The sequence below is a fragment of the Hordeum vulgare genome, chromosome 1H, assembly GCF_904849725.1.
Source record: "Hordeum vulgare subsp. vulgare chromosome 1H, MorexV3_pseudomolecules_assembly, whole genome shotgun sequence".
Lineage (NCBI taxonomy): Eukaryota > Viridiplantae > Streptophyta > Magnoliopsida > Poales > Poaceae > Hordeum > Hordeum vulgare.
The window spans coordinates 506832484-506845153 of NC_058518.1; the positions used below are offsets into that span (position 1 = coordinate 506832484).

At 47.1% G+C, this 12670-nt stretch overlaps 1 pseudogene; it reads left to right on the forward strand.

The window, feature by feature from the left end:
• Positions 1–537: 537 nt before the first annotated feature.
• Positions 538–3744, forward strand: LOC123402616 (annotated as a pseudogene).
• Positions 3745–12670: the final 8926 nt, after the last annotated feature.

A 12670-nucleotide genomic window follows, 5' to 3' on the forward strand; every position in this document is an offset into this window, starting at 1 on the left:
CGGCCGTATCGATCTTGATCTGTGTTTGTATTTATTAAAAATAGACAAAACAATCTACTGTTTGGTCAGAGGAGGCGGTCCACTTGGCTGCACACAACTTGGCGTCAGGCGCGCCGCCGCTCGCTCAGGTGCAAAACCCTCCGCCCGATCGATCGATCGATCCTCCGTCTCCTCCGACGCCGACGATGCCTCGCCTCCCCATCTCTCTCGCCGCGACGATTCTTCCCGCCTCGGAATCCACCCGTCCGTCGTCTCTCCCGGTGGGTTTTCCTCCTCCTCCTCTTCTTCTCTCCCTCTTCTCGTGCCAAAGTTTTACCCGCGGCCCCTTACTTGGTTGATAACCTGATACAGTATACGTTTTGGATCTAGGCAGGACTCGTGGTGAAAACAGTGAAAAATTGCCTAAAAGAAATATATATATAGCTCAGTTCATCCCAAACCTGATTCAATAATAATGCAATCTCATTTGTGTGGGATGTCGTTGCCGATAGATCTCGCCGCGGATCTCGGGACCCCTCGGAAGACGGCGTAGCCCCCATGGACTTGCTTCTGAAGAGCACCCACCGTGACGGTTCTATATACAATCGCACGCATGCGTGGAAGGAAATCTACCGTATCGCCGACCGTAACGAGAGTATGTGATCGATGATATCTCTCTTTCCTACTCCCTCCGTTCGGAAATACTTGTCCCAGAAATGAATATAATGGATGTATCTATAACTAAAATAAGTCTAGATACATTTATCTTTAGGACAAGTATTTCCGGACAGAGGGAGTATTTATTTTTTCTTTTGTTACTACTACTCTATGACGTTGTTCATGGCCTAGGATCAACAGACATTGCACGTTATATCATGTTATTATGGTTCATTGCATGTTGTATCTCTGCTAAATTTTTGGTTGTCAGACTTAAGTCTGTGAATCATTTGGCTATCCCTCCCTGCTTCGAGTTGTGCTTTTACTAGAATTGGTTCAATTCATCCAATTACGATATTTATCTCATTTGCCTCTCCTAATCTTTTAGTTCAGATTTTGTGAGGTGGTAGATGGCATCATGCCCTATGCATGTAATTTGTTCATACCTTCTCATTCTTTCTAGCATGTATTTTTGTATCCCAACTATTAAACGGTTTAAGGCACTTCTAACCAATCCCCTAAAAATAGCGGAGTATCCGGTGGAGTAAAACCTTAATGGATTATTTATACTCAACTAGTTTTCAATAGGACCTAACCGATTCCCTACATATAATGGACTAATAAAAAATTCCATCTATATTCCATTTTCGATCCCGGGTTACGGTCGGGCGTGTCTTTGCCGGTGAGCCGCGACGGAAGAGATCCGAGCGGCTAGAGGCCGAAGTAATACCTTCATGCGGTGCGGAGTGGGAGGGGCGGCGCCGGTGTAGATGCGACGCAGGAGAGGAGTGAGGGAGGCAACATAGGGGAGGGGAGTTTTTACTCATCCGCCCATCAGAGGAGTAAATATTGGAAGGCGGGGCGCGGCTGAGAATAAATTAGCGGTGGAGTAAACTATTTATTTTCCTCTAACCGGTTATAGAGGACCGGTTAGAAATGCCCTTAGGTGTTCCTTACCTATGCAAGTAGTCTTGGAAAATCATGAGAACATTTTGTAACATCCTTAGGATTATTTATCATCATGAAAAAAGATGAACTCAAAATAGGATTTCTAGAAAGAGAGAAACAAATCAAAACTTCTATAAAGGACTGAAATAACATGTTTTAGTAGTAAGGCGAGAAGTATTTTAGTGAGTTATGAAATACCTAAGAAGACTAAGATGGACTATTTCTCTCTCTTTCTCTCTCTCTCTCTCCATTGTATTTTACTAGTGAAAAAAATTCAGAGCAAAATTTTACGTAAAAGAGAACATATATGGTTTCCACTTTTTTAGAAAAAAATAATAAACTTTTTTTGAGCAATATAGATAGTTTCCACTTTGATGAAAAGAAAAAAAATTGATTAATTGACCATGGAACATTAAGAGGCATGTTTCGCATGGTGGTACTATTTAATTATTTTTTTCAAATATAACTTGTATTTTCTATGTGAAACTTGGTTGGAGGCAATGACATTAACAGATCCTGCGGGTTGCCTCATTGACATTGCCAATGGATATTGTACGCGGCATCCACCTAGCCGCATGTTCCAAATATTGTCTTTAAAGTTGGCTAAAACTCCTGTCAAGGATAGGCCAGTACAGTTGTATGGATACATAGCAGTGCGAGATCATTTGGATCCATTGCTTAATTATGTCGTCAATTTCAGTAGAGATGATCCCATCAGCATGGAACAGGTGGGTATCATACTTATTTGTATTTTCTTAAGTCTGTTCCCATGTAGTGTGTTTATTCTACTTAACCTTGTGAAGATAAAACCATGTATTCATCTCTTTAAATTATGCAACACTGTCTTCATCTCGTGATGCAGTTTCGTATGTGATTTTTGAATTATTGCCCACATGTGCAAAGCAATCTCCCAAATTGTGAGTGTCGAATACTTTTTTACATGAGGAGGTTAAATCAGACGAACCAAAATACTTGAGGGGGTTTAATTATTTAATTCCTCATTTCAAATTACTGTTTTTCATTCCACATTGTCGCATGCATAGAACTTATGGACTGGATCATACATACTCTTGATAAACCACTTCATCTCTTGTATGACATCATTATATACATGCTTCACATTGACTAATCTATACAATGTCTTACATTGTGAATTGACGATTTTCCATGGAAACAATTCAAAATTGTGCAACTAAGTGACATGCAAAACAATATTTTACGGAACTAAGTGTGTTCCAAACGGAAAATAAGACATAATTGTTTTGGGCCCTTGGTTGCTATACTCTGCACGCCACACAAAATTTGATTGTCTTCTGTTTATATGCATGTGAAAATACATAGCATGAATGGTGCCATCACTTAGTTTTTTCTATTTTTCTCTTCTCACTTGCACATGCTTATGAAATCAAATATTTTTGGGATCTGAAACAAAATCAAACAAGGTAGGGAATGGGGGTATTTCCCTTCTCTTAACACAGTTATGCAAAAACTAGTACAAGGGAAACATTTAGCTCGAGATTTTTCTCACTTTCGTACGAAGAGCTACTAAAGAACAATAACATTTTTTTAGGGTTCTTCCATCAGCATGCCCGGCCCGAAGCGAGGGATAGATCTGAGTGGCAACATCGTAGTTGAATACGACATGAGGATCAAGACAACCGAAGAAGTAAAACATGACTTACAGCTGATCGACGGCGCATCCATGATACACCACAAGGACCTGAGGGATTGCCGGGCATTTACGAGCCGTATCCACGGCGATCACTGTGCAATAGACCTCACCGCGTCGGCCCTTGATGACGCGGTCGAGGCGACGGTGGAAGTTGTCATATCGGAAGTGCGGAGCGGCTTCGCTATGCGCCTTGGGTGCTTCGTTGGCGTGGTGGATGAGGAGATCCAAATCTTCGTCGGCACCGTCAACGACAAGGCACATGGGTTGAAACTAAGAAGGTTTGTGGTTGCTGTACCGATAAGGTCTTGGATGAAGTTGGAATTCAAGGTCCGCACGGGTCGGTTTGGTGTTGGTTTGCCTTCATGGCCAACAACCATGGGGCTTCTCGTCGGATTGCGAAGATGGATTTCGCGTTGTTCTCGGTGAAGGTGACATGGTCGAGTTTGCCTCCGCCGAGCTTGCGCCGGCGGTTCAGGAATTCAAACTAGATGTCAAAAACCACACGACTTGACACATGAGGTAGAAGGGAGGTATGATCATATGGATGGATGATATGTTGCAACTTGCAAGGACCTGCTGGACTGCGACCCGTTCATGAGCCGCATCGTCGGTGACTGCATAGGCACATGAGGACAAGGTGTATCGGAAGTGTGTAGCGGCATGAATTTGTGCCGTGGACAAAAGATGGCCGTCCATGGCAGCGGCACCGCTCTGCTCCAGCTAGTCGAGGAAGAAGCAGCGAATCTACGCATCTTTCTTGCTGACTCGATCCGAAAATCAAAGGGTGTCGTTACATTAGCAGGCCAGGATTATCTATCAGCCCAACATCAGAGAATCTTACAGCTGCATGCCTTTGTATGTTTACATAAACAACTCTGCCTCTAGTCGACATGACCCTAGTATGGGCTGTACTATGTGTGGCCGCGTAATGAGTCTGCAGGCCAATCAGAAATGCTTTTTAATCAACCCCTTGTATTGTGCATCTGATGATCGATAGTGTAACACCGGTTGATGATCAATAAAAAGGTACTAGCAGCAGTACTATTTAGTGTAAAGAAAAATAAAGTTTTTTTAATCGTTAGTATAATGCTGGTATATCTCATGATCATCGACCTAGTCCAATTGACGGTGATATTGTAGAGGACGATGCTTAATTATTACGGATGAGAACGCAGTGCAGTGACGTTGACGTTGATCATCTGGTCAAACCATCAAATGCAGCAAATCATGGATCAGGTCCGAGCAGGCAGAGCAGTGAGCACCACAGGCAACATCAAACCTTTTTTTTCAGTTGATTTCCTTTTAAGCCGGTTCTTTCTTTCACCAATAATCAGAAGAAGGGACAGAGAGAGTGTAGCTTAGTTGGCTTGGCGCAGAAGTTTGCATCCAGCCCACCAGTGTTTAATTCTTGGCTCTAGCATTTGGTGTTTACGGAGTTTTCTTCTATAAAAAATACCAACAGACTAGTTTAATCCGGTTAGTCTCTTTTTTTTTTTAGAAAGAAGGGGCAATTCTGGCCCCTAAACGTTGGTGGACTCGTCTGGTCATTGTCACGGCGTCCCCTCATTTTGTCCGTGTGTGCATCCACGCCTCTCAAATTAGGCTTCTTATATTGAGACATTTCCACAAACAGGTTACGCGCGACACGGTCAGAGCACGCCGCGACGAAAATACAGACGGCCGGCCCTCCGATGTTCAACCAGCAGTGGTGGTAGTGGTCGTGGCCAGCTCCGGTGGTGAGCTCCATACGCACGGACGCACGCTGCAGCGCTCGGCAACCACGCACTCGCGACGACGGCGCAGCACAAGTGGTGGCTACTGGCGAGGGGGCTGCACACACGGACCCGCGGCAGCACACGCAACGACGGCCGGGCAGCAGCATGCTGTGACGGCGCCCAGCCCGCGCGGCTGCCAGCTACTCGGTAGCTAGCACGCGGTGATGGCGCCAAGCATGCACACAGCAGCGAGCGCCAGCAGCTAGCTAGCTACGAGTAGCATGCAATGGCTAGCACATACGTTGCCGCCAGCACGCGGTCGCAAGGGCGCAGGCTGCGCGGACGCGGCGGCCGGCACGCACGCATCAACACGGACGGGGTGGGCGGTGGCTGGCACGCGGGCACCGTGGGATGCGCGGACGCGGCCGGCACGCACGCAGCCTCACGCACACGACGACCAACACGTGGGCAGCGGCCAGCAGGCGTCGGCCAGGGCGCGCGCTGCGCGGACGCGGCGGCCGGCATGCAGGCGGCGGCCAGGGCGCGAGCTGCGCGGACGCGGCGGCCGGCACGCGGGCAGCGGCCAACAGGTGGCGGCCAGGGTGCGAGCTGCGCGGACCTGGCGGCCGGCACACGGGCAGCGGTCAGGACGCGGTGGGCGCGGCGGGACACGCACGCGGCGGCCAGCGCGCAGAGAACAGCGTGCATCACAGAAGAGACGGGAGAGAAACAGGGGTTGAGTGGCTGCATGTGGGCCGAGTGGAGGTGCCCGGGCGTGTTCGGTCATGAGGTAGCCTGGTATCATCCTCATATTTGAGACCGGTATGAATGGGATGAAGTCTATTTTAAACCTTAAATTTATACAGCTCATCAAAAATAAACCCTCACTTTTAAATTCCTGAAATCTATACCCTGTACTTATTTATCCCGGTCAATCTGGACCCTAGGCGTGTTTGGCGCCCTGGGAAAAGAAACATCCTGACCGGGATTAAACTCTACCTGTAACTTACATCCTCACCCCACATTTTAGATCCATCCTTCTCTCTCTCCAAATCAGCGCAGACACCTGGACGCCACCAAGACGGAGAACAACAATGCGCGCCTCGAGGGTCATTAACGAACAATGGTGTGTAGTCAAGAGCCCTGGACGGCGGCGCCATCACGGGTGTTCACCAAGCAAGTGCCCGCCGGAGACGAGCTTGGAGTCACACTCTTGCTGGCACAGCAGGTTCTGCAATTTCGTTCTCGCCATTCGCGGCTTCAAGCTCACTGCGTGTGAGCGGCCGTAGTTCGTGGCCACCATGCTGACCAACGCGGCTGAGCTCGCGGCACGGTGCCGGAAACGACCAAGGAACAGGAAGTTGCAGATGCAGAGCGCCTCATACATGCTGAATCCATCCTTAGCAGCCACACGCTGGTCCCCGTTGTGCGCGGATTCAATCATATCACTAGGCCAAGATTGATTAAGTTGGTTAGCACATATATGACCGTTTGGTGCTAGATCGTTTAACTACTGCTTATTCAGTCAGTGAAATTAAAGTGTGATTCCGGTCGGGATATTTGATTTCCTAGCACGTCAAACTGGCCTAGATAGGTTCAAGGTTGAGATTGACCGGGATTCATGAGTACAGGTACAGACTTCAGGGATTTGAAGATGAGGGTTCATTTCAGACCGGCTCTACAATCTCAAGGTCTAAAACAGACTTCACTCGTCTGAATGATGTCGATTAGTCCGGCAGGAACGAAATGAGGTGTTTGATCGAGTCAGTCTTTTTTACGGACACTGGTCAAACAAGCTTTCGTAATTTAGGAAAATAATAGAGGATCCAGCTATAGATGTTTCCATATGCATTACACGATGAGTAATTAACCAGGCTGTGCATTGTAAAACTAACGCAAATGTAATCAACCGATCCAAGATCAATGGCTAAGAGCAACTCTAACAGGTCGATCCAAACTGTTCAATTGTGTCTTGAGTCAAAACAGACATAAACGCCGCCCAACACGTGACAAAGCATTTCATGGTCAAATTTTCGTCCACGCGTCCGCGGACGCGAACATCCCTTCGGTGTCCGCTGCGGCCCCACCCGTTGGCCGGCCAACCATCACACGTGGTCATATTAAACGTGGTCACCTACTTTGGGCCCACACGTCAATGACTGTAAGCTAGAGGAGGCGGTCCTTTTTAAATCCCCACAGGGGAGGGGGGCTCATCCACTTCCACTTCCTCTTCCCGTCCACGCCTGGCCCCGCGTGCTCCCTCGAGGGCTACATGCAAACCCTAGCGCCATGGGCTTCCACAGCGGTAAGGGCAAGGGGGAGATGGCCCCCTGTGTCGGCTCGTCCCGCGCGCCTCCTTCGCCTGGACGCGTCGTGAGGGAGCGACTCAACATACAGGTGCACCAAGCGCGATGACACTAACAGTAGCAACAGTCGCTGTCGTATCCCGATGTCAACTAGGCCCACGTTTGGCATCTGGATCCGCAACACATCCCGGTCTCGGCGGTGTCGTGGTCACAGTGGGCTCATGTCAACGAGGTACGCACGCGCCGGGAGCTCCTAGCACCGGCGCAACGCCGGTTCCTTGCCAGTCCCGCAAGCCCGACTACGGCCACGCGCACGTCGACCTCAGCCAGTCTCGCGACAGTGGAGCCGGCCGTCTGATTCGTTTCATCTCTACAATTTCTTCCTTTTGATCGCCAGACTTACGGGTGTCTTTGATCGCCGAATTGTGACATATTAATCGTCGAACTAGCGACATTTTTTAGCAGTGGGAAAGACATGTTTAAATTTGTCGATGTCAGGGAACCGAAACCTGAAGACGCGGTTAAAAACTCATTCGCCCAAGGATGAAAAAAGCGGCAGCGTAAATGCCAAAAGACATCCGCCAGATGCGTTGGAGGCAAAACGAGTGGGCTCTTAAGAGCAAGTACAATAGAGCTGAGTCAGCTGGCTGTAAGGAATAAACTAATATATTTTTGTTTAGTTAGAGGAGAGAGAAGGTAAGCGGACTCTTAGCTAAGAGCCAGCTCTAGCACGTGCTCCTAGGCATTTTGTGAGTATGAAAAGTGAACCATATAATAAAGAAGTACTACACTTTTGCAATGAACTATTGTACATGTTGGCTATAAGACGGGCTATAGATGACATGTCAATGGCTTATAGCCAGCAGCTGGCTATACTATTGTACTTGCTTTCCAGTTATCGAAACCACCTTCACCATTTGTGACCGCATGTTGGGGTTTGCGTCTCCCAGCTCACAGGTATCTCCAGTCTTAGGTTCTGGAGTAAGAGCATCTCTAACATCATAAAAAAATGTTAAAATAATGTTTTATCGTTTGTGTGGTAGCTTTTCCGGCGTTGTAAAATTTTGCGTGTCGTAGTAGGGCTTTAATAAACCTAACAAAAATACAACGCACGCCTAAACATATACAAAATAAATCAATCTCTACTATTAAAGGGGGATCGAACGTCGTGATGGTTCGACCAGAGCGATGGTTCGACCTCTCGTTAGCTCGCCCCCCACCTTCAGCGACCTCCTAACGCTAGCCTTTTCACCGTTTCACCGATTTTTTTTAATCCCTCCATAAACCAAACGATAAACCAACCGATTAGTTCAATAAAAAACCCTTAGTACATTGACAACCATCGACAGAAAAAATCTCAGGGTGGCACGATAAAAAAAATCTGAAAACCAACCCATCGCGCACCCACGTTCTGCTAAAAACGAAAAGAAAAACAACCTCCCACACCCCTATATCGCCCACCCCTCGATCCTGATCTCTTCTCTGTCCTCTCTCCCGATCTCGTCTCCGTCCGCTCACTCCAGATCCGATCTCCTCAAAGACGGCCTTGCGCATGCGGTTTCAGAGGAGCCTAGCAACGGCGTCATCGGCAAGGGCAGCGAGGCCGCGCAACAGTCGATCACGGCGGCAAGGGTGAGAGGCGTCGGCGCGTCGCGGCGACGTGGATCTCATCGCAATACATCTGGGAAGCGGCGACTTTCACTTCCGCTGACATAACCTTATCGACTGAGGGGCGACGGCTCAGTGACGGCACGATCTCCTTCAACCTGGCGGTAGTATGATGAAATCCATCCCGCTCATGCTTCTGGTTGATTTGGTTTTCTTGCATGGGTGTTCTTATTTTGCAGGAAAGGTCGAGACAAAAGGCAACTGCAAATCGTTCGCTGTATATCGGCATCCTATGTCACATCTCGGCAGTCAAAGATCACTGAGATGGACATTGTGAGGAATCCGGGAGGGCACCAACAAATCAAGGAAACAAAAATATCAAATTTGATAATCAGAGTATTAGATAGATATCAAGAATCAAAATGGAAACTGAACAAAGAATCAAGGCACTACTAGCTCTGTCTTGACGTAATATAGGGTGTTAATTATTTACGAGAAGTTTAGCTTTTTCTCTTCTCTCACGATATGTAGTTTCACCTTTCCTCTTTGATAGATGATCACCATATTTATTTTCAGTGACGGAATGATGAAGCCATTGCTCTGACATGGGAGCTAAATCAATTTAGGCCATGCCCAGCATGGGCGTCAGCTTTAGCTTCCAGGTCGATGTCACTTTTCCCGGCGGAGCCAAGGATTTTCGTTTGCGTCGGTGTCTAATCAGTCGTCGGGTGCCAGCTATATTCTACGGCGAGGGATGGTTTTTTTTCATCGCGCAAATACCTGCAGCGTCGGACTCCTAGAGCTGCAACATTGGACTCCTAGACCTGCAAGCGCCTGCAGCCTGGTGTCCCTGATGCGGTTGCACCCTCTCGTGGGCGTGGACATCCGCTTCGTCCCCTTCGACTGCGGTGAGTTCCTTACTTTCCTCCTCCACATGGAGATGAGTTCCTTACTTAACTTCACTGTATTTCTTTGACTAATTATCAATGTTTTAAATAGCGGGCTACGACAAATAGCGGCGAGCCTCTAAATCAGCTATAGCGAAGCTATAGCGGGCTATAGCGGCATATTTGTACATGATACCATTTAGCGGCACCCTGCTGAAAAGGCTATAGCGAGGCTATAGCGGGGCTATAGCGGGCTGTTTAAAACTATGCTAATTATTATAAGAAGGCATGGGAAGTCACCCAGTTTGTTTGTGGAAATGCCTGGATTATTGTATGGTCATAGCGTTTGTTGGGTGTGTTAGTAGTAAAATAGAGTTGTGGTCATATCGTTTTTTGTACTGGATTCATGCATTTTGCCAGCAGCTTGCCATTGTGTTGCTTAGAGTTCTGACTGCGGTTGCTTCTCATGGGGTCAAAAGGAGGTATAAGTACAAGTCAATGCTTAATTTCTGTTATGTTTCGTACTTAACACTGTTATTTCTAGCAGAAGGGGCAACTGGGGCATGGTCGCATGGCAACTCTCTTCCATAACCTGCCAACTGAGGTTTCAGAAATAGAGATATCAAAGTAGGAGAATCTTCTGCGTTTCCCCTCATTTTAATTTTGTAAACAATTGTGTACGGTATTGTTGAATCAATGAATATATAGCATCCAACATACATGAACTGAATAGTCCCACAACATTTAGATGCTTCCTCAACATGTTTCTAAATGCTAATTAGCAGTTGTCAACTCTTCAGATACAACATAAATATAGCAGGTCTTGAAATAAATCATACGGTCAAATCATGATGGTAAGTTTTGATGTATCATTAGGGAGCATTAGAGGCAGGGGCAGGGACTTACTTTTGTGTTGTAGTGCACGCCTGGACCGGCATACACTTACTTGATGTTATTTTGAGATTGCTCTATGGTACAACCATTTCTCTTGGACGAGAGCTCTGCACTTAGCCTCCTATGGGTTTGTCATATGGGAAATCGTATGAATCATTTGTGTAATAATTATCCATATGAAAAATTCAAGAACAATTGTTCTGATCAAACCCGTGTCAAGCCAATGCCAAGTTTGATTTGTATTACTAAAAGGGGAAAAATGGAACACTTAGATTACTGCCTTGAGTATTCAATTAACTATTCACAAAAAAGGAGATCAAAAGAATATTTCAAATTAGAAGATATAATACATACACTTATAATTTTGAAAGAAAGATTAGACACGTTGACATACAATTTTGAAGAGGGGAGATTAGACACGTGATAAAAATGAAGGTTGATGGAATGAGTAGTGGGGAGAAAAATGTTGGTTTTTCTTCTTGTAAGAAGAGGGTGGATATACAAAGCGATGGGCGACAAGGAAAGGAGTGGAGAGAGAATTAGATTGTCCTTATATGAATATAAATCACATGCCATTTGTTTACAAATATGTTTTAATTAGAAGGAAGAAAATATTTCGTGGCAACGCACGGACATTTAGCTAGTAAAAATAGTTTATCGATAAACATTAAAATTTAAATTTAAACTAACAAGCAAATTCAAATTTATAAAACATACTAATAAAAATACACCTAGACTATCCCTTTTCCTTCTTGATGGCGACGATGTAATAAGCGCATCATTCCACGAGGATCGTCTGAGTCCTAGCTCGTCTTCGGGTTGTCTATTTGAAAAATTGGCAGTGCCTTGCGTTTACGCTTGACCCGCAATTCGCTCCGTGCTTCTCCGCGCCTAGAACTCCCTTTGGGAATCGCGCGTGCCACTCCTCCATGGCGGCCTCATCCCTCTCGACGATCATGAGGCAGCGCTCCTAATTGTGCTGAATGCGGCGGTCCTCCTCAATGACCAGACGCGGGGGAGGCACAACATACCGCTCCTGCTTTTGCATGAAGACGAGTTCAAGTTCACCTGCGCCCCAGGCCGCCGCGTCGTACACGCAGGCGACCTCGTAGGCGGTCTTGAACATGCCGAGCCCGACATGTGTACTGTCGCAGTAGAACTCCACGTAAAACACGCCGGAGGGATGGACACGGATGTCGTGGTAGCCCGAGTAGCTCCGGGGGCGCGGCGGCATGGCGGAGACGACGACGATGGGGGGAAGGCGCTGCAACGACGAAGCGCTGAAAGAAGCCGGGAGAATGTGCGGGAGTGAACGTGGACGGTTGGTGAGCCCGGGCGGTTGGTTAGTGTGGGCGCCGCACGAGATTTATAGCGCACGCTAACGGACGCGTGCTAAATTAAGCGTTCGGGCTGCCGCTTTTCCCCGCGCGGGGGATATTTATATAGCGTGCCATCGTTTCACGCGTTTGCTAAAGCGTGCCACGCTACCATTCACATGCCAAAACAACGGTTTTTAACGTGTGCGCTATTCTTAACGTGACTGTTTGAGATGCTCTAAGCAACGGCAAAACACTACCAGAAGAACCTACTACGCCTACGGCTTTTTTATGCCGACAACTTTTTGTCGGAGCCGTCGGCATATTTGGAGCTATGCCGACGGCTTGCTAAAAGCCCTCGGCACAGAAAAGCTGTAAGCATACACTACAGGAAAATCACGTTTTACCGTGTGGCAAGCTATAAGTCGTGTTTTTTTTTCGGATACTCGGCTTATCTGAATCTAAGCCGTGTACATAAGGAAAATCACCCGGTAACAACAATACACTCGGCTTAAGCTATCCTATAAGCCGTGTGCCCAGAAAAAGCTCTCGGCCTATAGGTGCCACACGGTATATATGAAGAAAGCACTCGATTTATAGCGCGCCACCCGGTAAAGGTACCTGCCACGTGTCTACAACAGCGGTCCCTGACGGCGCCGTCACGGCTTAAGCTATAAGCCGTGTGTTT